At 39.2% G+C, this 26,931-nt stretch overlaps 1 protein-coding gene and 1 long non-coding RNA gene across 2 annotated transcripts in view; one reads left to right on the top strand and one right to left on the bottom strand.

The window, feature by feature from the left end:
• LOC105477531 (heparan sulfate 6-O-sulfotransferase 3) overlaps positions 1–26,931 on the top strand; it is a 759,454-nt gene that overhangs the window by 290,125 nt on the left and 442,398 nt on the right. The gene's annotated exons all lie outside the window — the stretch shown is intronic.
• LOC105477505 (uncharacterized) overlaps positions 1–26,931 on the bottom strand; it is a 96,096-nt gene that overhangs the window by 12,148 nt on the left and 57,017 nt on the right. Inside the window, exons 5-7 of the long non-coding RNA XR_011614659.1 lie at positions 21,198–21,332; positions 13,450–13,594; positions 1,945–2,009 (exon numbers count right to left, since the gene is read on the bottom strand). This is a non-coding gene — a long non-coding RNA (uncharacterized lncRNA). The remainder of the gene's footprint in view (positions 1–1,944; positions 2,010–13,449; positions 13,595–21,197; positions 21,333–26,931) is intronic.

The raw sequence follows: 26,931 nt of genomic DNA, 5'->3' as shown, positions 1-26,931 counted from the left end.
GTTTGTATAAAAACTGTAAATTCTTTTCAAAACATATATCAAAATATTCAGAAAAAGTCTAGCCTCTAAATAAAGAAATAGTTTCGGATAAAGTAGCTACTGATAACATGTTTTAAATAAACAATTTCTTGCTTGAAAGTTTTTACTTTTATGTTCATTTGTTTCTTCATATTCCAAAACATTTATTGAACGACTGAGTTAGATTCTGCCGATGTAAAAAGAAAAGCGTAAGACCTGGTTGCTACTTGCAGACGGATCATAGTTTAGGAAAAAAGACATGGATAAAAATGCAATGTGCTGAGATGCATTTTAATCTGAAACTGAGATGTTCAGAAGATAGATGGAGGCATAGCAGCTGAATTCAAGAAGTGGCATGGAGATAGCTTGAGCTGGACATATCATTTTGTATCTGTGTTTAGCATAGAAAAAGAGAGGACCTAAACAATACTAAGCTATTTTCAAATACTTAATAAAAATTACGACTGCCGAGGATAATAACACATGAATTGTGTGCTGCTCTTCCTTATCCCTGCTTGAGGCAATGGATAACGCTCTTTCACTTCGTACGCTCAGTGGGCACTGCTATTTTCTTTGGTGTTTAGCAGAACTAAAATCAGTAACATTTATAAGACCAACTTTGTATTTCATAAGCTTATATTTTTCAACTCTTTGCACCTGGTGAAGATGGTTTGTAAAATCTATAATATATATCACTCATTCCAAGGCCAGTGTTTCTTTTCGCGGTGGGGTTAAGAGTGCAGACTCGAGCTGGTTGCCTAGCTTCTCTGAGCTTCAATCTCATTGTCTGTGAAACGGGAAGAACAATACTGCCTGCCTCACATGACAGTTGTGAGGCTGAAATGAGCTCAGTACAGAGTCTGATGCTTGCATATTTCTCACTAAGTGCTCACTGTCATTCATGGGGTAGGGATAGCTCTGGAGGTCTGGAGAGCTGTGGCTGTGGAGTCTTAAGGCCTGGCTAGGATCGCCTGCTCTGTCATGTACTTACCTTGCATTTTGATTTTTTTTTCCCATTAATGAAGAAGGGATTCCTGCCCTAGAGTTATGGGGATGGCCTGACACACAACACCAGGCACTAGACAGGCGAGATTAAAAGCAGTTTCTTAGTTACAGATTCTCACAGCCTGGGGCAGGAGGACACTGGCCCAGGCAGGGTCGTCACACAGGGGCTGCATTAAGGAACATTTTGAACAAGCAAGTGCTGTGGGAGGCAGGCTTGGTAGTATCAAGAAGGTACGGTGGCTCCTGGCTCCCAAAGGAGGATGTGATTGGCCTGTTTGAATAATTGTGTGGGCGGATAGGGAACAGGAACCTGCTACTCAGGGAGAAGCAGGAGCTGCACTTTGTCCCTGTGATAAGGAGGGTTGTTTTGCTAGAGGACCTTGTCAATGGAGCAGAGGAGGGCAACTTTTCATTAGGCCATTCAAGGCCTTTTCAATTTTATCAGATGTTAAGGAACCACATAATATTGAACCTTAGTTTCAGGTCTTATACAATACTCTGTGACTGAGAAATTTACTTTCATTTCATTGCAATTCTATTTCTTTCTTTCTAAAAATGATATGACTTTAAATGAATGGGTCTTATTAACTACAGTCTTCATAAATATGGAGTGTTATTAGGTAAGCTATTATTGGCTATGATTTGGAAGATATTGATGGTATTCTGGTTATAATGTTCTGGAAAATATATCTTGGTAAACTCCATTGCATAAGTCAAGGTCATGCTTTCATTCTTGCTGAAACGTCCTTTCCTTTTTGTTTTTAGAATCAAGAATTATGTGTCAACATAGAAAATTAATGAGTTTCAGTACGTTTTGCAATAATATAACAAACATAACTGTCAAACTTAGTCATATCACTTTGGAAATTGAAGCCCAAGGGGTGTGCACTTCTAGAAAAGTATGAATATAATAAAATTTACCTTGTAGGTAGTAGATATCAGTTAATGTTTCTTGCTGATTATGCTTCTCATGTAAATATTTGCATCTGAAAATAATATCAAAGTTATGAAGAACTATATTATTAAGATTTCTTCTCTCTCCTTATCTACTTTCCTCACTCTAAAAATTAAAAATAATTTAATTTTTCATTTTTGCTACATTCTATTAATAGCAGTGAATACTTATATCAAAGAGAAAAAATACATACACATATATAAAATATTTTCATTGTGTGTTTGTGTGTATGTATGTGTATGTATAACAGCATAAGCTTTCTGAATCTACAGACTAGGTATGAAAGGTTAACAACTTACCCCCACACTGTAGTATACATTTGTATGAGGTGATTTACAGGGACCGAGGTGCCTAATCTAGAAAAATTCCTCAGTTATATAGAAGCAAGTTTGAGAGGTGAGATGGATGAGGTAAAAGTGGGAGAGAGGCTGGGCATGGTGGCTCACACCTGTAATCCCAGCACTTTGGGAGGCTAGGGTAGATGGATCACTTGAGCTCAGGAGTTCGAGAGCAGCCTGGGCAACATGGTGAAGAGTTCGAGACCAGCCTGGGCAACATGGTGAAACCTCGTCTCTACTAAACACACAAAAAAATTAGCTGGGCGTGGTGGCATGTGCCTGTAATCCCAGCTACTTGGGAGGCTGAGGCATGAGAAACTCTTGGACTTGGGAGGTGGAGGTTGCATATCATGCCACTGTACTCCGGCCTGGGTGACTGAGCAAGACTTGGTCTCAGAAAAGAAAAAAAAAAATGTGGGAGAAAGGGACTCAAGACAATCCAGACTCTAGGGGAGATTATGAGAATCTATCCTGAGGGAAGAAGTTTCTGGAACATTGAACCACACCTGGTGACAGAAGCTGAAGCTGAGGGACAGCAGAGTTTCTAGGTTGTTCACCAACTAATCCCGCTCTTGCGTAGGCCTTGACCGTTTGTGCACAGCCTTGTAAGTGTGAACCATGAAAGGCTCAAATCCTGGGGGCCAAACAGTTCTGCAAGGGGACCCCCCCAAAGTGGGGAGGACATAGAGGAAGGGAATCAGTTTTCCAGTGGCCAAGAGAGGGAAGCACAAGGTGGTGGGGAGCGGCAGGTTGACCTCAGGGTGAATGCTGATGGACATACGGGGTCCGAGATTAGGTCAGAGGTCGGGATGAGGCCCAGGTTTGGGGGAGCCCTGAAGCAGACAAATACAGCCTAAGAGAGCTTCAGCAAGCCGGGGCAGAGTTCCATCCTCCAGAGAAGCCTGAAGAGACACTAAAGGAAATGGCAGATGGCAGCACACAGCAATGTGGGAGCGGCACTTGAATGGCTCCCAGGGGTGCTTGGAGCACATGGGGGCACCTCTTGAGGACTGCCTGAGATACCAGAGGCAGAAACAAACCAGGAAAAGTGGAGGCTACCCAAGATCCTGAAGTTACATTTGTGGAAAGGAATCTCCGACAGAGCCATGGGTGGGTCTATTAATGTAACTTCATTTACAGTTAGAGTGAGGTGTCCTTGGTCTTTCAGACTCTGACTACATATAAAATCACATTTATTTTATTATATTTTACTTTTGTTCTTTTTATTCTTATTTAAAATCACATATATTTTAATTTGCAAATGATGGTAACTCTGAGTTCTCACCTTACTTGCGGCAAATCTTATTTTGTCCTTCTGTTGTATCCAAGAATGTCAAGTATGGTTACTGAAAACAAAAAGTTAGTGCCCATTAGTCTTGTCTTCCACTAATTCCAGGTAGTTGGAAGTATCGCTTTGTTTGCCAATGAGAATTTTTTTCTATTGCTAATTCGTGTCCATTGCTGTGGCTGTGGGTGGAAATGTTCCTTTGTTGTCCTGGTGTTAGGTTTAGACAGAGGTGTGCCTCTTGCTTATGGTGAATTTTGTCTCAAGGTCCTCTCCAACTTGGCCTGAGTCAGGGCTAACTCAACAGGGTTCAGTAACATAGAACTCAGGCTTTGTGTTCTCAATACCTTCCATCCCAGAAGACTCCTCAGAAGCAAATTTCCAACAACCTCAACCTTTACTTACTAAAACTATGGGTAAGGGACAAAGCGATTGCATCCACTTACTACGCAAGCTCAGATTCTAGTTAACAATCTTGTTGTATACTCCAAAGATAAAGTGTTGAGGACTTACTTCAGACTTGTATGATTAAAAAACACTCTTAAAAGGGTTCTTGACTGAGTGTGGTGACTCACGCCTGTAATCCCAGCACTTTGGGAGGTAGAGGCAGGCGGATCACCTGAGGTCGGGAGTTCAAGAACAACCTGAGCAACGTGGAGAAACCCCGTCTCTACTAAAAATACAAAATTAGCTGGGTGTGGTGGCACATGCCTGTAATCCCAGCTGCTCAGGAGGGTGAGGCAGGAGAATCACTTGAACCCGGGAGGCAGAGGTTGCAGTGAGCCAAGATCGTGCCATTGCACTCCAGCTTGGGCAACAAGAGCAGAACTCCATCTCAAAGAGAAAAAAAAGGTTTTTTCAAGATTAAAATAAGTTTTCCAAGTGGAGAAGTTCTAGCTCCAAAGAAAGAATATAAGTGAACATTTGTCAAAATATACTTCACTACCTTTTAAAAAATAAAGCCTCCCTCTGTAGCTATTATTTCATATCTATAAGACCTCAATAACATTCCTCTGTGCTAACTCATTCATACTGCAACACAGCATTGGTTATAGGAACATGTTAAAATCGCACTGGACTTTGGTAGTAATTCCAGATCTTCCCCAGTCTGTGACTTCTCCGAAAAGGTAGATAAATCCCTCCCTGGCCTGAAAGTCAGAAGACTCTGGGATAGGCTAGTGGATGTGGACCACTCTTGAGCTGCATGACCACAGAGAAGTTACCTGCTCACTACAGATATTTACAGAATTAACAGGTTTGGACAATGAGCATCAAAACATATTCTTTGACACTTTTTGTCTATCTCTTAAGCATTCTTAATATGTAAATGTAGATAATGCTCTCATTAGTCATTGGATTATATTCTATATTGAAGTAAAATTGATTCTAATGGCAGTTATAGTAATAATAAGAATTCTTTTTTAAGTGCTTACTATTTTAGGTACTGTAATTTGCATGAATTATCTTATTTCATTAAGGTGTGCATTAAGTATACATTACTATATTCATTTGATAGAAGTTAAGTAACTTGTCCCAGTCATTTATCCAGTAGGTAGCAGATCCCATATTTAAATCTAGGCCTGGGCTCTTACTATGTACATGCAGTGCATGCAGAAAAACACACAAACCAAAGCTCCAGCATGATTTAGCTATAAAATCATGTTAGGCTTCCATCTGCGAGTAAGAAACTGAAATCTAAACCAAGAAATGAGGTCATAAAAGAGGAAACCAGGAATAAACTGCGTAGAAAATAAAAAGAAAAAGATCCGTAAGGGAAAACATCTTGGAAATTTGCTTTATAGTGACCAAGTTGACCACCTGCCCTCAGGGACAAAGCAACAAGATTGATTTGCCTAACTAGATATTGACGTGACAGAAAGTCAGACACATGAATTATGTGAGTAAGTATATCTATTGTATTTTAAACAAAGCAGCACCAAAAGCAATCTGGGAAGAAAACTGTTGCAGCAGAATGGGGAGACTCCATTCTGCCAATATACTTTCACTTCTAAAGTAATGTGCAGAATGATGCCTTTGCCCCAAGCCAGTGCTCCTTCCAGATTTTTCCATTTCCCTCAGCCTGACACGTTAGACATCTCATAGACTTTTTTTTTTGTTCTTTTCCATCCAGCTTTATTAAGGAATAATTGACAAATAAAAGTTGTATATTGTTTTTAAAAATTTTAAAGATGGTAAATTTTATATATATGTTTTACGTCAATAAAAAATTGGCCGGGCACGGTGCCTCACACCTGTAATCTCAGCACTTTGGGAGGCAGAGGTGGGTGGATCACAACGTCAAGAGATCAAGACCATCCTGGCCAACGTGGTGAAACCCTGTCTCTACTAAAAATACAAAAAATTAGTTGGGCGTGGTAGGGCATGCCTATAATCCCAGCTACTCGGGAGGCTGAAGCAGGAGAATCGCTTGAATCTGGGAGGCAGAGGTTGCAATGAGCCGAGATCACACCACTGCACTCCAGCCTGGTGACAGAGCAAGACTCCATCTCAAAATAAATAAATAAATAAATAAATAAATAAATAAATAAATAAATTGCACATTATTATCTATAGTCACCATGCTGTATATTAGATGCCTAGAATTTCTCTCTCTCTCTTTTTTTTTGGAAACAAAGTCTTATTCTGTTGTCCAGGCTAGACTGCATTGGCATGACCATGGCTCATTGCAGCCTCGACCTCTCAGGCTCAGGTGATCCTTGTGCTTCAGGCTTCTGGGTACCTGGGACCATGGCAGCTCTTTTTTTTTTAGAGATGAGCTTTCACCATGTTGCCCAAGCTGGTCTTCAACTTCTGGACTCAAGCCATCCTCCCGTTGTGGTCTCCCAAAGTGCTGGGATTACATGCATGAGTCACTGTGCCTGACCTATTTATCTTATAAGCTGAAAATTTGTACTCTTTGACCAGCATGTCCCATTTACCCCAACCCATGGCCCCTGGAATCTACCATTCTACTCCCTATTTTATGAGTTAATGTTTTTTAGGTCGCACATATAAGTGAGATCATATAGTATTTGTCTTTCTGTGTCTGGCTTATTTCATTTAGCATAATGTCTGCCAGGTTCATCTATGTTGTCACAAACGGCAAGATTTTTTTATTATGGCTGAATAATCTTACACACACACACACACACACACACACACACACACACTTCTTTATTCATCCACCAACAGACACTTATGTTGTTTCCATATCTTAGGTATTGTAAATAATACTGCAATGAACATCACAGTGCATCAGTGTCATTTTTGACCTCCTTCTCTTCTTTGAACTCTCTTTATTATGATTTTTTAAAAAATATTCCTGTATAGTTACTGTACACTAACATACAATCAGAGAGACACCGTCAGTGTTTTCCTGAAGGCTGCTGTTTATTGGAATTACTTGTGGCAGAGGCTTTGGATCCCAGAAGAAAGATCCTAGCCGAAATGTGGTTGTTGTTGCTTTGGTTGAACTCTGGTGGAATTGGGAGAGACGATGAGGACTGCCTTGAGGTTTCATGGGGAGCTAGTGAGGGAAATAATCTTAGATGAATTCATGTAAGCAATCCATCCAAAACCTATATTCCCTATTCATCCTTGGATCTATTCTTGCCTTTCCATTTTTTCTGCTCCTATAGAGCTCAAGCTTTCATTATGCTCCCTTTGGTTATTATGAGAGACTTTTCTAATTGGTCTTCAAAGTATTACTGAAACACCAGGTTTGGTCCAGGTCCTGCTCCTTGCTGCACAGAAAACCAATCACTGAGACAACAATTATTGCCAAGGAAGAAGAATTTAATTGGGTGCTGCAGCCGAGGAGATGGGAGATCAGTCTCAAATCCATCTCCCTTATCAACTAAAATTAGGAGTTTATATAGTAGAGAAGAAATGTAATAATTTGTAAGAAAATAGGAACTAGAAAGGGATAAGAAAACAATCATGATGAATGAGGGGTCTGGCAAATCATTGTCTGGATGTGTTGATCTAGTGAGTTTCAGTTCATATATATATATATATATAGTTTTTTTTTTTTTTTTTTTTGAGAGGCCTGAGAATACAGATAAAGCCAATGTAAGTTTCAAGCTTTAAGACCACAAGGGTCAGTTTCTATGCTTATCAAAAAAACTCTATGGGACTATTGAGTCAGTTTCAAAAACATTCCTTTTTCTAGTGCTTTTTGCCTAGTATAACCATATTTGTTTTCCTGGTGTATGAAGTCATTGTTTTACTGTTAAGCCAAAGGCTATTGAGTAGTCAGTATCTTTATTGTTTTTCCAAGTCTAGGTCAAGTTCTTCATTTTATAATTCAAAGATCTCCATCAGTTGTTGATTCCTTCCCTATTCAGACACCTCTGCATCAGTCTTATCATTTCTCAGTACTATCTGCCACTTAATCTAGTCCCATCTGACTCATTATTTCTCTCCCACAACTATTTATTTCATTTTTACTCACAAAAGCCACATTTGGTTTATCTCTTTGTGGGTATGTGTTTATATATAGAACTGTTTTTTTTTTTTTTTTTTTTCCTGGAGCCATTTCAAGCAAGTTGCAGACATGATCCATCACCCCTAAATACTAAATGCTTCAGTTGTATCTCTCTGGAAAACAATGACATTCTCCTATGCAACCATAATGTCATTGTCACACTCAAGAATTAAACACTGGAGCAGTAGTATTATTTAAGGTGCAGTTTATATGCACATTTATCCAATTAAAAAAATAACCTTGCTGTTTTTCTTCATTCCAGGATATAATCAAGGAAATGCATTTCATTAAGTTGTTATCTCTTTTGTAGCCTTTAATCTAGAATACCCCTGCATAATGTTTTGTGTTTGGAGACATTCATATTTTTGAAGAGCACATGTCAAGCTTTTTATAGAATGTCCCTCTATTTAGATTTGGATTTGTCTAATGATTTTAAAAACTAGCCCAATTGTTCCATAGAATCAATGTTTATGGTTTCTTTTGAATAAAGACAGAAAGAAATTGACCCTCCCATTCTTAAAACTTGAGAAAGTTTGTTTTATATGAGTTCTTTTCTTAGGAAGCTAACCATCAGGACTTCAGAAAGTATCAAGAAACTGAAACTCACCAGATTACTGCATCTGGATAATGAAATGCCAGAGCCCTCACGCCTCATGACTACCTAATGGCAACTTGCTTCCTGTTGAACAACTCCTCTTCCTTACCCCTTCCTAATTCCTGTGTTCCCACACATGGTTACGTTCTTCCCTGCTATATAAATGCCTAATTTTAATCAGCTGAGGGGACAAATTTGAAACTGATCAGGTAGTTGCAGTACCCAATTAAAGCCTTCTTTCCTGGCAATACTTGTTGTCTCAGTGATTGGCTTTCTGTGTGGCAAGCAACAAGAGCTAGACCAAACCTCTGGTGTTTGGTAACAGTTTTCTCATGATTACATTCAAGTTAAGCATTTTAGCAAAAACACTACATAGATGATACTGATTTATTTTTTCACCCTTTCTTTTCTTATATTGCTCTCTTGCTTGAATGACCTCTCCCTTCCATTTTGTTATCACAATTCCCTTCAGTTAAATTTGGAAAATTATTATGTGATCCTTGCACTGTGCCAGGTGATCTGCATAAAGAAAGCAGAAAATTCTCCTTTGGGGATAGCCCCATGGCATCCAAAGAATCTTCTCTAATGAATCCTTCTTACTTTGGTCCTGTCTTTTCTGAATTTCTATGGCACTATCTTCTACAAACTACAATCTTACTTTGGTTACTAATGTTCAGCCTTATAAAATGATATACTTTTTAAAATGTGAAGTTTCATGTCCACTAAGATTCTAAGTTCCTTGAAGGTATATGCATTTTTTAACCGTTTTTTTCTTGTTTGTTGTAGCACACAACACTGTGCTAGATCAAAGGCAAATGCTTAAAAACAGTTAAGAATTGATTTTGTTTTTGTAATGCCTTCTTTGCTTCTTTTTCAAATGAAGGTAATTGTTGAAAGGCTTCTGCAATGAAAAGGAGCCATGATATAGTTAATATATTAATACATAGCTTTGGGATGCATTTCATGACTTTTGAAAAATCATCCTTTTATGTCATCCTTATTATGTTTGCCTAAGACCATAATAGATTTGTGTTCCCTGAGTAAAAACTTGAACAATGTGGAAAGATAATCAGGAGTGTGGTGAATGATTCTGATTTTTAAGTTAACATGGATGATCTTCAGAGTAAATAATCCACACCTGCAAAATTAATCATTTAAATCCTTTCTCTATTTACTGAATTAGACAGTTGAGCCACAATGTTATTCTGCACAGGAATAATTCTTCTTGTGGAGCTATTTGTCATCCGTCTGTGTATGGTGGTTAAAACATTTTCTTTTCTTTTGGAAATAAATAAAAGTAGTTCAGAATGCAGAGAATTATAATACAGCCAAATATGGAGATGGAACAGAATCCAGTGGAGAGGCTGGTATTTTATAAAGGGCTTTTAAATTCATTATTCTATACTGGGGGAAAATGTGTATACAGTCATGGACCAACTGAATTACTCCAAACATCATCTTCCCCATGCAGAATCAAAGCTTTCGTTTATCATTATTTGCTTATTTACTTATCCATTTATTTATTTATTTGGGATTAACCAAGGTCCAGAATATTTGCATGATGATCTTACAGGGGGTTCTGTAAATTCTGTCTTTCCTGCTACGTTGTGCTTCAGGGGCCATTTGCAGGTGACTGTGCCAGGTTCCTTGATTGCCAGCCATCTGGTGTAGGTTTCGCCTCTGAGTCTTAGGGCCCTAGAGCCTCAGCAGTGGATTTGCCACCAATTCTGACATAAAACAACTATTTGGCCAACTTTGATGGCCTTTAAACTGTCAACTACCCTCTGGTTTGCCTGGACTTCCATAGATTCATCTGTGGTTTGTTCTCTGGAAAATAAATGTCAAGGTATTTAAACATATACTTTTGGTCACATCCAAATTGGTGTGTATTTCATTTGCATTTAAAAAGCTTAATCATGGAGCAATTGTGAACGAATTCTATATGGGTATCCAGAATGAATCAAAACAACCATACTGAGTCATTTGAGTAATGAGTTGGATATGGTTCTAAGAGCAGTGAGTCCATGAATTGTAATTAAAAGAATTTAATGTTCGCAAGGATGGTGTGTTGTATAGTTTCTGAAGGACTGTCATCACATTTATGCCTAATAAATATATCTTCATGAATATGCTAAGGCAATATTAATGTGCTGAACTAGATGGGGTTATAAGGAATAATTAATTGAAATGATTTCATAGGCTTCTGCAAACAAAGCAGGTTGTGTAAACAATCCTTCAAATTAGCATGGGCCCATAGGCCTAGAGCTGAAGAAGTATATGAATATACCTACAATTTCTGACAATAAGAAAGGAAAAAATGTTGTTTTTTCTGTACTTTTTAAAAGTTCCTGGGATTTCCTACCGGATATGGTTTGGCTCAGTGACCCCATCCAAATCTCACCTTGAATTGTCATTCCCCATAATCCTTAAGTATCAAGGGTGGGACCAGGTGGAGGGAATTGAATCATGGGAGTGGTTTCCTCCATGTTGTTGTCATGATAATGAGTGAGTCTCAGGAGACCTGATGGTTTTATAAGCATCTGACATTTCCCCTGCTGGCACTCACTCCTTCCTGAAGGGCCTGCTTCTCCTTTGCCTTCTATCATGATTGTAAGTTTTCCGAGACCTCCCCAGCCCTATAGAACTGTGAGTCAATTAAACCTCTTTCCTTTATCAATTACCCAGTCTCGGGTATTTCTTCATAGCACTGTGAGAATGGACATACAGTACTTTTGGCTACATCCTTAACCTGACATAGCTGGAAAAATATTGTAGAAATCTTACGAATTGGTTAAATATTTGATAAACTCATTGAAAATCTGGCCAAATGTACAGAGATAGAAAATTAAACCATAGTTTAAAAGTATAGACATATAGCATAAACAAGTCTAGATATCTCATGTAAGACATGATGACTGGTTAACAAATTTGTACTGGACTCGGAATTTTTGTTAAATAAGATTTTAGCTGTTCTTGTCATAAAAAAGTAACTGTGTGAGATGACAGATATGTTAATTTGCTTCACTATAGTAACCATTTTACTATATGTATGTACCCCACGACATCATGTTGTAAACCTCAAATATATACAATAAAATTTATTTTAAAATAAAACTCATAGGTTGGAAATAAATATGTATATCAAGTTGATATAAATTATTGCTAATGATTTTAAAATCATTTATACCCCCTGCTCCAGAGGGTATAAATAGGAATATTTTTCTCTGTATCAAACACACTGACCTAACATTTTAAAATGGTATGCAGCATTTATCTAGAAAGGTAAGTAGTGAATTTCAGTCTCCCTAAATATCATCTCCTCTACCAAAAGGCACTGTGTATGAAAATATGAGTATATAATATATAAGCTCTTAGAACATGAGCACAATGGATAAAAGACTATTAGAAATTAAAGGGATCTTAAAAACCATTTAGCTGAAACCCTTGATTTTATAGATGAGGAAACTAAGGACTAAATAGCTGAAGGGATCTCCCTAAGATTTTAACAGAAACAGAATCAAGATTGGAACTCTGGTTTCCCATATCCTAGGCTGTTGCTTTTTCCACATTCCAGGAGAAAGTGGAAAATTAAAATTTACAACAATTTTATGTTTACTGAGGCCCAACTCAGCAAGGAGGCCCATAAGAGGTTACCAAAAACTTGAAATGTCACTTTTGAACTTGGCTTGTACTTTCTTTTTTTAAGTTCTTTTTCTTTCTCTCTCTTTTTTTTTTGTAGTATATATGACAGTATCTCTTTGGGGCTAAATTATTATTTTTTCTTTGCCATTTTACTTTCAGTGAGATTAGAAAATATCTTTAGTATTGATACAAACTTTTTAATTAAAATTATCTGTAATTTCTGTATCATTCAAAATATTGTATAGGCTATATAATTCAGTCCCATAGCGTGAATTCAATGATCTTCTTCCATTGGAAGCACTCAATCTACATATAATATGTTAAAGATATTAGATTGCTAAATGTGCTGCTATGATCTGAATGTTTTTCTCCCCCCACCAAATTCATGTGTAGAAATCTAATCACCAATGTGATGGGGCTTTGGGGCACTAATTAATCTCTTCACACAAAGGGTCTCCGAGTGTTGCTTTGTCTCCTTCTGCCACAAAGGAGATACGGTAAGAGGAGGCTTTTTATGAACGAGGAAGCAGCCCCTCACCAAACAGTATGTCTGCCAGTTCCTTGGTCGTAGACTTCCGAGCTTCCAGAACTGTGAGAAATAAATTTCTGTTGTTCATAAGCTATGCATTTTTATGGGATTTTGTTATAGCAGCCAGAGCAGATGAAGACAGACATATACAATATCCTGAGATCATTCTTCCCGTCTTCAACAGCTTTTTCCCCTTCTCTTATCTGCAACACTCAATCTGTCACCAAATCCTGTTATTTTTTACCTGTTAAGTATCTACCAACAAGTGCCCCCTTTCTGGGCAGCTGTGCTAATCCAGGCTGTATCACCTCTGGGTAGATGCTTGCTGCAGCCTCTTCATTGACCACCAGTTTCTGTCCTCTTTGGTTAGTCTCATACAGTTCAGGTTTCTTTACATCACCAATTATTTTTCTAAATTTCCAATCACTCCATAGCTTAAAAACTGTCATTGTTTCCCATCATCGAGATGCTAAAGCCCTAGTTCCACTGCAGCCACATATAATGTTCTTCCTTTCTTTAAACCCATGTTTCTATCTTTTCTGCCAGCCTGATCCCTGATCCTTAACATCCCAACCACAGCGTACATCTCTACTTACGTGATCTTTTGGACTTCCTCTTCTAATTCCTGCTTTTCCTTCATCCCAGCGAGTCTGGCAAATACCTTTATCTTCAAGATGCACTTAATTCTCTATGTCACTTGATGGCATTGCATTCTCATTCGTTACGTTTTACTCTCAGTACCTGTAAGTTTAGAGATGTATTGTTTTTGTTTTTGCTTTTTTTGGCTGTGTGTTCCCATTACTTTTTGCTTTGTGGAACCCAAATATAGTGGATCCTCATTATTCAGATTCCACATTTGAAAATGTGTCCTGCATACTAAGATTTATTTGAAACCCCAAAATCAGTACTCATGTACTTTGATAGTCATCTGTGGAATGGCAAACAATTTGAGTTGTGGGATATGCATGTTCTTAGCTGGGGTCAAACAAAGCAACAGACACTCTGCCTTCTTATTTCAGCTCTCATAATATAGATGTTATTTTTGTGCTCTGTATTAGCCCATTTGCACACCGCTGACAGATATACCTGAGACTGGGTGGGAAAAAAAGGGTTTAATGAACTTACAGTTCCACATGGCTGGGGAAGCCTCACAATCATGGTGGAAGGCAAGGAGGAGCAAATCACATGTTACGTGGATGGCAGCAGGCAAAGACAGGAGTGCTTGTGCGGGGAAACTCCCATTTTTAAAACCATCAGATCTCGTGAAACCCACTCACTATCACAAGAACAGCACAGGAAAGACTTGCACCCATGATTCAATCATCTCCCACCAGGTTCCTTCCATGACACATGGGAATTGTGGGAATTATAATTCAAGATGAGATTTGGATGGGGACACAGCCAAACATATCATGGTCTATTTTCACATTTTTGTGCTTTTTGTTGGTGATTTTGGTGTTTAAAATAGCTCCCAAACATCATGCTGACGTGCTGTCTAGCATTCCTCGGTGTAAGGTTTTGTGGAGAAAATACACCTGTTTTAGAGTAGCTTCATTTGTTACTCAATGCCAGGGGTTTGGTCTAGGCTCTGTTGGTCGTGTCTCAGAAAGCCAATTACTGAAACAACAAATATTGTCAGGGAAGAAAGTTTTACTTGGGTCTTGCAGCTGAGGAAATGGGAGATCAGTCACAAATCCATCTCTCTGACTCAAATTAGTGTTTTATGTAGCAAGGAAGAAATGTAATTGTGTGTGGGAAAACAGGAGTTACGGATGGGTAGGAAAGAGGAGTGTGGTCAACAGGAAGCAGGTGGCTGGTTAGGCAGTCATGAGGGGTCTGGTGTCTCATTGTCCAGATGCAGTAATCTAGTAAGTTTCAGTTTCTTTATATTGTCTGGGAGCCCTGGTCATTGGTTTCTTGAGAAAGAAACTCAGATAACACAAATGTAATTTTAAAAAAATTAATACTGGGAGGGTCAATTTTTATGTTTATTCAAAGAAGCCATAAGCATCAATTTCATGGGACAATGGGGCCGATTTCACATTCAGGCATGAGTTACAGTGTTGCTGGTCATGATTTCAATGCTAATGAATCAAGAAGAATATATATTAAATAAGGTATCTTTGAACAGAGACAGACATTAAGGTATGTATTGCTTAGTTGATGAAAATGTTATGAGCAGAGGTTTATAGGAACTTAATCCTGTATTTCTCCTAGGAGCAATGATTCCATATTTGCTTATTTCATGTTTGCAGTAACTTTAATAGAACAAAATTATTGCAGATAATGAACATTGACTGTAAATATTAGGTGGAAGGACAGATGAATAAATGAGATGTATCCATAGCTCCCCTTTCCTTCCCCAAGTTTAATGGTTTATGAATGTCAGAGTTTCATTCCAACAACCTCAATGAGAAAACCCATTGAAAGTTGAAACTCCTTCTTTGAAATAATTCTAGTTGTTCTACCTTTTCTCAGGTTAAGTAACTAGACGCACCTGTGCATTAGCATCATGTGTGGGAATAGGAGGGAACCAGGCTTTGAAGACCTGGTTGCAGCCTTGGCTTTCTCTCTGAGCTCTTACGAAAATTATTCTCTGAGATTGTTTAATCATTTTTAAAATGGTTGTGAATAGCATCTGCCCTGTCTATGTCACTGACTTGCCGAGAGGAATGAAGAAAGACTGAAATGACAGATGTGAATCATGTCTGTAACTGGAAAGATGTTGAACAAATGTTTAGGTATATTATTGCAATGCATTTGCAGTATTCCTTGAGTGAATAAGGCCCACTCTTTGCTGTAACAACTGCTTTTCCAACTCTGTCCATTCCCTTCCCTTCTCCATGCCCTTTCTGACATTTTTATTAATACCTCTACCTAGAAGAAAGACTATTAAGCCTTTTGTATGTGGTCTTTAACAGTTTGCTTCAGCACGTACCTGTAGGCTGACTGCCTTCCAAATTTCCAGTGGACTCTACTATCGTTTTATCCTTTGACCTGGTCACACCAAACAAGACAAGACTAATTGATTAATTAATTTATTCATTCAATAATTATCGAGCATCTCTTTTGTACCAGTAATTATGGTCAGTGATGGAAATGCAATGACAAGTAGGGAGAGGATGAGGCCTCTCTCCTAACAGAGCTTCCAGGCAACTGGGGTGGGGTAATTAGCCACAATAATAAAACACAGCACATGAGAAAGAGAACATGACCCCATCAACACTTGGAACAAAGACAACTGACCCAGAGGGTTGGTTTGAAGGAAGTGATGGCAGCCTGAAAAAGTGACACATGATCGGATGTCCAAAGACTTAGTTGGAGCTAAGTTGGTGAATGAAGTTGAAATGGGGTTAGGAGAGAGCTTTGAGTATACCAAATGGGTGCGCAGTCTGTGCAAAGGCCCTGTGGCAAGATGGAGAGTGGCACATTTAAAGAACTGAAAATAATTGGTATGGCTGAAGAGCAGTAAGCATTGGGAGACTGATAGGAGAAAGGCTGGAAGTATAGGAGGAAGCAGACCCCTCAGGGCCTCAAAGGCCACATTGGTGGTTTGATCAATATCCTGGGAGCTGTGGCAGGCTATTCAGGGGTTTTAAACATAGGGTTTACATTAGCATATTGTCCTTCTGAAAGGATCGTGGGGTGATATGGTTTGCCTGTGTCCCCACCCAGCTCTCACCTTGAATTGAAGCTCCTATAATTCCCACGTGTTGCAGGAGGAACCTGGTGGGAGATGTTTGAATCGTGGGAACACTTTCTCCCATACTGTTCTCGTGATAGTAACTACGTCTCATGAGATCTGATGGTTTTGTAAGGGGAAGCCCCTTTCACTTGGCTCTCATTCTCTCTTGCCTGCCGCCATGTAAGACGTGCCTTTCACCTTCCATCATGATTGTGAGGCCTCCCCAGCCATGTGGAAGTATGAGTCCATTAAACCTCTTTTTCTTCATAAATGATCCAGTCTCAGGCATGTCTTTATCAGCAGCATGAAAAAAAGACTAATACACTAGGCTTTCTGTGTGAAGAATGGATTGTAGAGAGGTGGGAGCAGCCCAGAGGAGACCTAGGGAGACCTTAGGTAGCTAGCTGTTATAATCATCCAGGAAACTATTAAATGTGTGACAATTTGATGTACAATTTATAGTAACTTAAAAAGTGAATGGTTTAAATAAAGTTTCTTCTCTTTCATTTTATAGCCTGAGTCCTTTCTTAGTAATTATTATCTTCATACTGATGCTATAAATTTTGAAATAATGCCTATAGACAAGCATATATTTTTGGCAATACTCGGAGAACATAAAAAGGTTGCTTGCTTGCCAATAAAAATCTTGATGATTTTACTTTTTAAAGAAGGGAAAGGTAAGCACTTAAGAATATAAACTTTGCAGAATTGCTCCTTGACTGCATTTAGTTGTGATTGTAAGTATGCAGAGTTTCTGTTTTGGAAAAATAACTCAGCCGGCAGAGGCCGTGACAAGGAAAGGAGATGGGCTTGTTTAAAGACAGCAAGAATAAAGTCTCCTGTCATTCCTTATAAAATACTAGCTGTGAACTTACAAGTTAGAAGTAAAGCTGGAGGGGTGGGGTGAGGAAACTGAGGCACCCAGAATTTAACTACCCCAGTATTTGTTCTTAGTGGATAAGGCCACTGGGTTAGCATCCAGATGCTACTGATCATTTTTAGCTCATGATGCCAGAAAATGGTTCAATAATGAAAGTAATTTTGGCGAAGACTGATCTTAGCCACGTGTCTTATGAAATTTTTGATAGGGTTTAATTTTAAATGACCAGGCAAATATATAGAAACCAAAATAGGCTTTTTTTCAGTATTCTCAATCTTGGCAGATGGTAGCCTTTGTGTTCTCTTAGCTTTTTCTCTTCAGTATCTGTGCCGAGGAAGCAGGGTAAACCAGATGTCTGGTTGGAGCTGAGGCCCTTTTACCTGTTGAACTTTTCCACAGCTATGCCTGTGGCCCTTACTGCCTACTGAGGAGTGCTTTAGTCAGAGACACACTCACTCACCCAGCTTCCCCCATTTTTTTTTTTTTTTAAGGATGGAATGGCCACAGCTGGCAATCAAGTGTTTAGCAGTGTTTAAGGCACTAGCACGTCTTGAGATAGGGATAAAGGGTGACTTTTTAGACTCCAGCAAGGTATCAAGTTTGTCCTCCCATCCTCACTCCTGTCCTGCATTCGTTTTGACTCTTTGGACAGGGTAGAGGCTCTTTAATCTTTTGTCGTCTCAGTTTTAAGTCAGTATGGTTTCATTTTTTGTAAAGCAATACCTAACGTTTGATGAATTAACTTTAGAGATTTAAGGGGTGGCTTGCCGCTCCACACCTGTGGGCGTTTCTCGTTAGGTGGAACGAGAGACTTGAGAAAAGAAATGAGACACAGAGACAAAGTATAGAGAAAGAAAAAGCGGGCCCAGGGCTCCGGAGCTCAGCATACAGAGGACCCATGCCGGCACTGGTCTCTGAGTTCCCTCAGTATTTATTAATCATTATCTTTACCATCTTAGAAAAAGAGAAGTGGCAGGATAATAGGATCATCGTAGGGGGAAGGTCAGCAGTAAGACATATGAATAAAGATCTCTGTGACATAAGTTTAAGGAAAAGTGCTGTGCCTTGATATGCATATGCAAACATCTCCATAAACCTTTTTAGTGCATAAAGAGCAGCACTGCGCTAGCAAGTCCCATCTTCCGCCCTAAGGCGGTTTTCTCCTTTCTCAGTAAACAGAACATACAATCGGGTTTTACACTGAGATGTTCCATTGCCCAGGGTCGGGCAGGAGACAGATGCTTTTCTCTATCTCAACTGCCAAGAGGCCTTCTTTCCTCTTGTACTGGTCCTCCTCAGCACAGACCCTTCACGGGTGTCAGGCTGGGGGCGATCGGGTCTTTCCCTTCCCACGAGGCCATATTTCAGACTGTCACATCGGGAGAAACCTTGGACAATACCTAGTTTTCCTAGGCAGAGGTCCCTGGGTACTTGAGATTAAGAGAATGGTGATGACTTTTCACAAGCATACTGCCTTCAGGCACTTGTTTAACAAAGCACACCCTGCACAGCCCAAAATCCTTTAAACCTTGAGTCACCACAGCACATGTCTCTTGCAAGGACAAGGTTGGGGGTAGGATCACAGATTAACAGCATCTCAAATACAGAACAAAATGGAGTCTCTTATGTCTACTTCTTTCTATATAGACACAGTAACAGTCTGATCTCTCTTTCTTTTCCCCACAAGAGATGATATGGAGCGTATCTGGTAGAAATATGATTTGTATAAAACTGTGTAATCCTCATTGTGCGGAACTTGAAGAAAGGCATGAGTATAGCATATTAACAATAATCTTTGCAATAAAGAGCTTAGAGGGGGATCCTATTGTTGGAATTCGTACCCTGCCTTACGGTACATTGTCTAGTACGATGATACAGAATGGTGTAAGAACACTGCAAATTCAATCTCATTTTTGTACAGAGTAAGGCTTGGATCTTTTAAAGAAAAAGATGTCCCTCAGAGGTGACAGGATTATAGTAGCAAATACTTGGAATCATTTAGTTTTAGGTACTGTGTGAAACTAATGGACATTTTTATTATTTTATTTTATTAACTGTAAGAAAAACATTAAGTGGTGAGGGTGGCTAAAATGTTGAAATAATTGCCACCTTTACCTGTTTACACCATGAATATCTTTCTATTAAGGCTTCATTTGTTCATCTATTGCTTTGTGGTCTTCTCAAAAGAAAAGCTTCTGGCTAATGCACTTATATTATTTGGAAGATTTCTGTTTGCTCCAGAGGGCATTGGAGAGATTCTATTCCTTTCTCCAGCACTGAGCTGAAAGATAAATTATCTTTTGTAATGATAATCATATTGTAAAAATTTTTATAGTACTACTGGAGAATGACAAAGAGGGTATTTATTAGCGTTACAGCATCCCTGTGAAGTTTCTAGCAACTGAGATTGTTCCTATTTTGTAATAAAACAAACTAGTTAAGTCACATTTATCTTTAATAGCAGACTAAACTCTAGTCTTAATTCTAAGTAGGTGCTCCAGCACTAAGTCTGCTGTTATAGTAAGAATATGTCCTTCTTTTCTTCCCCCACCCCTGCTGCCTTCTCAACTCTCTTCCCCCCCACCAACCCCACTGCATCCATCTGTTTTTTTCCTCCAAGTATGTGAAACGCCTGCCAGCACATTGAGAGATGGCTTTGAATGCTGACTTAGATAATGGTGGACTTAGTAATTCTCATTTCATGTGCTCTGCCCCAATGTGCCTGTTCTCACAGCCGTCCTGTCATTGCATTTATCTAAACTATTTTGGGGGGGTTTGTCTGGACCCCTGTCTGCTCCCAGTTTCAGTGGGATTAAATCCTTGAGGACAGAATTTTAAAAATATTTATGATACTTATTTACTTTTATGTACTTGGTTATATGCACACTGCCTTGGGCATAGAAGGCACCAGGTGGATTTTTAGTAAAAGAGGGGTATAGGGGATAGAAGGAGGGAGAGAAGGAGGAAAGGAAGGAAGAATGCAGAAAAGAAGAAAAGTAGGGAAGAGGTAAGAAAGGATGGAAGAATGAAATAATCTTCCACTTATTAGCTATGAGGAAGTTTGTCTGAGCCTCTTGTTTCCTTATCTGTAAAATGGGGAGAATGATACCTGCCTCCTATGTTTAATCAGGAATTACTGACTGGGCACGGTGGCTCATGCCTGTAATCCCAGCACTTTGGGAGGCAGAGGTGGGAGGATCACTTGAGATCAGGAGTTCAAGACCAGCCTGGCCAACATGGAGAAACCCTGTCTCTACTAAAAATTCAAAAATTAGCTGGATGTACTAGGGGACACCTGTAATCCCAGTTACTCTGGAGGCTGAGGCAGGAGAATCGCTTGAGCCCAGGAGGCAGAGGTTGCAGTGACCTGAGATCACACTACTATACTCCAGCCTGGGTGCCGGAGGGAGACGCCATTTAAAAAAAAAAAAGAAAGGAATTACCTCAGATAGCATTTATAGGATATTTGGTATAATTAATTTGTTTCTTTCCAATTCTTCCCTTTGAAAAATTGTATCTTTCTAGAAGTTTTCCAAATTAATCCTGCCCAGCCTAGTTTAGAAATTCAAGGCCTTGGCATATAGATATATAGGTTATAATACATTAAGCTGAATTTTAATGTTTCCTTGATGTCTTCCTTTTTTATCTTTTCACTTGGGCTATGTGGTGTGCAGAGCCACCTTTTCCCATCTCCTGATCAGTGACATACCATTGACAGCTTGAAATTGGCCATGGAAATTGACAAACATCCCCATCCCCATCAGTTGTTAAACACTTACCAGCACAGCACTGCTTGTGTCCCTCCTGCCCTGTACTACAGGTGGCCCTTGGGCAAAGGCAATGATGGGTGTTGTATTAGCAAATATCCCCTTAGGACAAGGCAGCACTTACAAATGGTGACAACGTTGATTTGCCTAAAAACAAAAATGAAAAACAAGTACATGGCAAAGGTAAAGCCAAGGAATTGAAGTAGATAAATATAACCACCCTTAGTCTTAGAAACAACTGCCTTTTGGCTGGGTGGGGTGGCACACGCCTGTAATCCCTGCACTTTGGGAGGCCGAGGTGGGTGGAGTCACTTGAGGTCAGGAGTTCGAGATCAGCCTGGCTAACATGGTAAAACCCTGTCTCTACTAAAAATACAAAAATTAGCTGGGCGTGATAGTAGGCGCCTATAATCCCAGCTACTAGGGAGCCTGAGGCAGGAGAATTGCTTGAACCCAGGAGGCAGAGGTTGCAATGAGCAGAGATTGCCCCACTGCACTCCAGCCTGGGCAACAGAGCAAGACTGTCTCAAGCAAAACAAAACAAAAACAAAAACTGCATTTTTAGACTAAATAATTCACAATATAGGTATCTACTTTTAAAGTGTGTCATAGACGTATTAAGTATGACTTAGCATTTATAATGTCCCATAATGTTATTACTATATTATTAAATATTTCTGAAGACATATTTTCCCTTTGATCCACTCATTCTTTGTGTAATCTATTTTTGTCTATCTTAATACTTTACATTTTCACAAAGGTTAACTCAAACATTCTCTTCATTTATATGCCCACTTCTTTGACTCATCAATATGAATTGTTAAAAAAGCTCTTACGTTTCAATTTATTTGTGGACAAGAACTTTATTGCTTCTCCTACAGAAAGATCAATGGAATATTTATTTTTCTTTCTGGCTTCCAGGTTCTTTTCACCAGAGAAGGTAGTAGGCTGATTTACTAAAGAATCCTGAAAATATCTTGCCAGAAAAAAAACAAACAAACAACACATAAAGAGCCGTTAAGTTCACTGCCCTTCCTGTACTTTCATATGTATAGTTCTTTAGAGTTTACACAGAACTTACGACAGAACAGCAATGATACGGCTTAGTAAGCACTGACAGTGTGTGAAGAGCTTTACAGATCTCATTCTCATTTCATTTTCACAACAACCTTGAGAGGTATCTGGACCAGGTACCACTATCTTCTCCATTTTACAGATGAGGAAACTGAGGCTTAAGACTATAATGATTTGCTGAGTAATCTAGTTACTAGGCTTCCAAATGTAGTAGATATTTCTTTTGCTGCTGTATAGGAAAATGAGGTTAGGGTTCTTATCAAGTTCTGCTTCTTTGTAGTTGTGTGGCCTTGTGCAAGCCACTTAACCTATCTTTGCATCAGGTTTTGTACTCTAAGATGAGGATAATAACCCTATCTTATAGGGTCACTGTGACTGTTAAATATAATAACATGTGTGCAAAGCCCACTGCAGAGGAAGTGCTGAACATATGCTGCTTTCTACTATGTTTCTTGTCATAGCAACTATTATAAGACAGTTTTCCAATAGCATCCTGCCCTATCTCATTTTAGTTCTTAATTTCTATTGTATTTTATTTTTATTTATTTTTTTGAGACAGAATATTGCTGTGTTACCCAGGCTGGAGTACAGTGGCATGATCTCAGTTCACTGCAACCTCCGCCTCCTGGGTTCAAGTGGTTCTCTTGCCTCAGCCTCCCAAGTAGCTGGGATTACAGGGACCCGCCACCATGCTCAGCTAATTTTTGTGTTTTTAGTAGAGATGGGGTTTTGCCGTGTTGGCTGGTCTTGAACTCCTGACCTCAAGTGACTCCACCCGCCTCGGCCTCCCAAAATGCTGGGATTACAGGAGTGAGCCACCAAATCCAGCCCCATCTGTTGCATTTTAAAAAGTTGACTGAAAGAAGCTAGGTTGCTTTCATAACACAATTGTTTTACTTTCACATTGTGGGAACAGACGCTAAGGTGACCCCAATGAGTCATGCCCTGGTGTGATCCACTATCCTCGAGCAGGAGGCGGAGCTCGTGACTTGCTTCCAGCTGATGTAAAATGGCAAAGGAGAGATGCTCTGTCCCTCCTGTGGATATGCTATGCTGTATAAGACTTTGTCTTAGCAGTTACTGGCCCTGAAGGCTGCCTCTAGGGCAGTTCTAGGAGCTTAGGGTGGCCCCTACATGGCATCCAGCAACTAGACAGAGACCTCAGGAACTGCATGTTGCCAACAACCACATGAGTTTGGTTGAGGTCCCCCAGCTCAGAACGGAATGCACCTTGGTTGACACCTTTGAGACCCCGGGCACAGGAACCAGCTATGCTGGGCTCAGACTCCTGACTCATAGAAACTGCCAGATAATACATGTGTGTTGTTACACGCCACTAAATTTGTGGTAATTATGCAGTAATAGATAACTAATATACACATCAAGTCAAGTTTCTGAATACTTTTCTGATTTTGACCAACTTTTGCCAATTAGTATTGGACTTTAAACTATGTCTTTAATTTGTAATTAGAGCAAAATAAAATTAGTTTTTAATTTTTTAAAAAGGGTTATTCGTAGTTTTTAATCATGGCATGTGAAACTACAGAGATAAAAAAGACCCTTTTAGACTCAAAGAGACCTTAGAATTAGCCTAACCTTTTTGTTTTATAGATGAGAAAATTTAATCACATATAACTTTTCTGTAACAGGGTTTAGATTAATAGCAAGATTACTTACTGTTCGCACATCTTTATACTACATTGCATAGCCTCTATGCATTTTGGAATCTTCCCTGAGATTTTTATATCATCATCCTGAAAGATGGCCTTAATTTATATAAATATTCTTTATATTGTTTATTATTAGAAGTGAGGAAATGCCCAGAGTTACTTTGTACAAATGCAAATACAATATTTGAATGTTTGGTCTGTGCCAGAGGGCTGCCCATCATAGAATATCACTGGCCATTGCTAGATCTGTGGTTGGCCTGGAGATGTCCAAGGGTCTCGCATGTCCACTGGCTGGTGCCATCGGTCATGCTGTCCCTCTTCTTACGGGCTATCAATAGATGAGTTCTGACTTACAACTGAAAGACCTAAGTTTAATACGTTTATTTGTGTATTTACTGTAGGATGCAATATTAGTTGTCACTGACTCATAATGCTTATATTATAAGTAATAACTATACTCCTTGCTATCAAAGTCTTTTCTTCGATGATCTGGTCTAATTTACTACGTCAGTCCTGGGACCCTCTGCTCCAGAACCCAAACATTTTTTTCAGGGGAGACTGATCTTATCATTTTCACCTCTAGTTTTGTTCACACAACTCATGAAAAGTTTGAGTCCTGTTTTTCATTCAGAGAGGGAAGCTCAGGTCTTTCACCTTTTCAGTGGGAGCCACCTCTGCTCATCTCAATATACTGGAAATGCTACCTTCAATTCAGTAGTGCTGAAATCACACACACACACACACACACACACACACACGCACACACACGCAGACATATACACAGACACACATATACACAGAGACACATACACAGTCTCACATACACGCAGACACGCACAGATACACACACATACAGACATACACAGACACACACATAGACACACATACACACACAGATACACACACACACAGATACACACACACATACACACACACATTCTTGACTCCTGAATAGGCTGGGAATTCCTTCAGAGTACGGAAGAGTGTCACATACCAATTTTTATACCCCATAATATCTAGTAATGTGTCTTGATAGGTATTAATTTGAGGTTTGTTAACTGATTAATGAATTAATTGGTTAATGTGGATAAGGAAGTGGTAATGGATATAAATGGATAACAGGAACTTATCAGTGTTGATGGGAACTGGGGAGTTGGTAATGGCTGTAATTAGAGACCTTCGAACAGGAGCATATCAGCAAAGGGATATTGATGGGAAGATGAGGCCAGATGAGTGGAGTGATGAAAGAGAAGGTATTGGGACTGAAGGGCTGAAGGAATATCCCACCAATGGCACAGGGCTTTGTGGTTTGGGAATTTGTCTCCAACAAACCTGAGAGTAGTAAAATACATGGTGGTTTGCACACAATTTGTTCCTTATTGTCACATTTTAGTCACTTTAACATCCTCCAGTTATACTCCATCAAGATTTCCAGGCATTTTCTTTTCCTTCCCTGAAGAGTATTCTACCTCCTGGTTTCCAGAGTCAACGTGTTAATTTTTAATATCACGGAGATAGAAATGGACAGTATAAACAGCTACAATCTAAAAATCTTTATTTCAAGCATACCTATCAGGAATGAAAACAGGAAAATGTAAATACGAAACTATCACTAATTTAAAATACATTGATTATTCAAGGTCTGTTTTCAGCTGCATAGGGAAGACATCAAAGTAATTAAAATGATGTGGAGACTGGGAAGGTGCAGAAGGAGGCCGGACCTTCCTTCTATTGGGAGTCTTTTAATAGTTTCCTTGCCTTTTGTACCTTACAGCTTTTTCCCCCCGGTTGAAAAGACCAATCTTTGTTACTATTGAACATCATTCTATTTTTAACTGACTCACAGGGGTCATTCGAAACCGTGTCCAGCCCTCTACACCCTTCAAGTTGATGTCAACACAAACTTAATACACATGCTTTGTTTTCTCATCATCCAAGACACCATTCAAAATGTCATTTGTGTCAGGTCCTGAAATGGATGGACCTTAACAGACAGATAACTCTCTCAGAGCTATGCCCGTATGTCCTGCCTCTACAGGCAGACAGCATCTGAATGTGCCCAGTGAATCTTGGTAGCACTGTCCTTTCTCAGTTTCTTATAGTTTTATTTATTGTTACAATTGTCGCAAGTATACATATTCATGAATCAAAAATACTTTATAAGGACTGTTATTTATTTATTTATTTTGAGACCAAGTCTTGCTCTGTCTCCCAGGCTGGAGTATAGTGGTGCGATCTCGGTTCACTGCAACCTCCACCTCCCGGGCTCAAGCCGTTCTCCTGCCTCAGCCTCCCAAGTATGCACCACCAAATCCAGCTAATTTTTATATTTTTAGTAGAGGTGCGGTTTCACCATGCTGGCCAGGCCGGTCTTGAACTCCTGACGTTGAGTAACTAGCCTTCCCCGGCCTCCCAAACTGCTGGGATTACAGGCGTGAGTCACCACACCCAGCAGGATTGTTATTTTTCATTTAACCTCATGTAATATTAATTTGTAGCTTGTGAACTAAACAGCTCATCAATCCAAATTATGAACTACTTAGGACTCTTTGTCTTTTGTTGTTGTTTTTGAGATGTGTCTCGCTATGTTGCCCAGGATGGTTTCCAACTCCTGTGCTCAAGAAATTCTCCTGTCTCAGCATCCCAGGTAGCTGAGATTACACACAGTTCAGTCTCTCAAGTAGCTGAGATTACAGGCATGCACTACTGCACCCAGTTCTATTTAGGACTCTTTAAGGTTGATGTAAGATATGTTGAATTTATTAACTATCTATGTAAGACATGGATAGACGTATAAACTATGAGACCTTAAGTCAAGTTGTTTAGCCCCTCAGATTCTCATCTATAAAGTGAAGACAACAATAACATTTACCTCATAAAATTGTAATGAGGATTAAGTTGAATAATATGTGAACTTAGAACAGTCATTTATATAATGAATGCTATGTAAGTTTTAACTATTATTATTAAGTGCTTTGGAATGGTTAAAAATATGGCTTATT

The sequence above is a fragment of the Macaca nemestrina genome, chromosome 16, assembly GCF_043159975.1.
Source record: "Macaca nemestrina isolate mMacNem1 chromosome 16, mMacNem.hap1, whole genome shotgun sequence".
Taxonomy (NCBI): Eukaryota; Metazoa; Chordata; class Mammalia; order Primates; family Cercopithecidae; genus Macaca; species Macaca nemestrina.
Note: the sequence above shows the minus strand (reverse complement) of the source record. Positions and strands in the feature narration are given on the sequence as shown.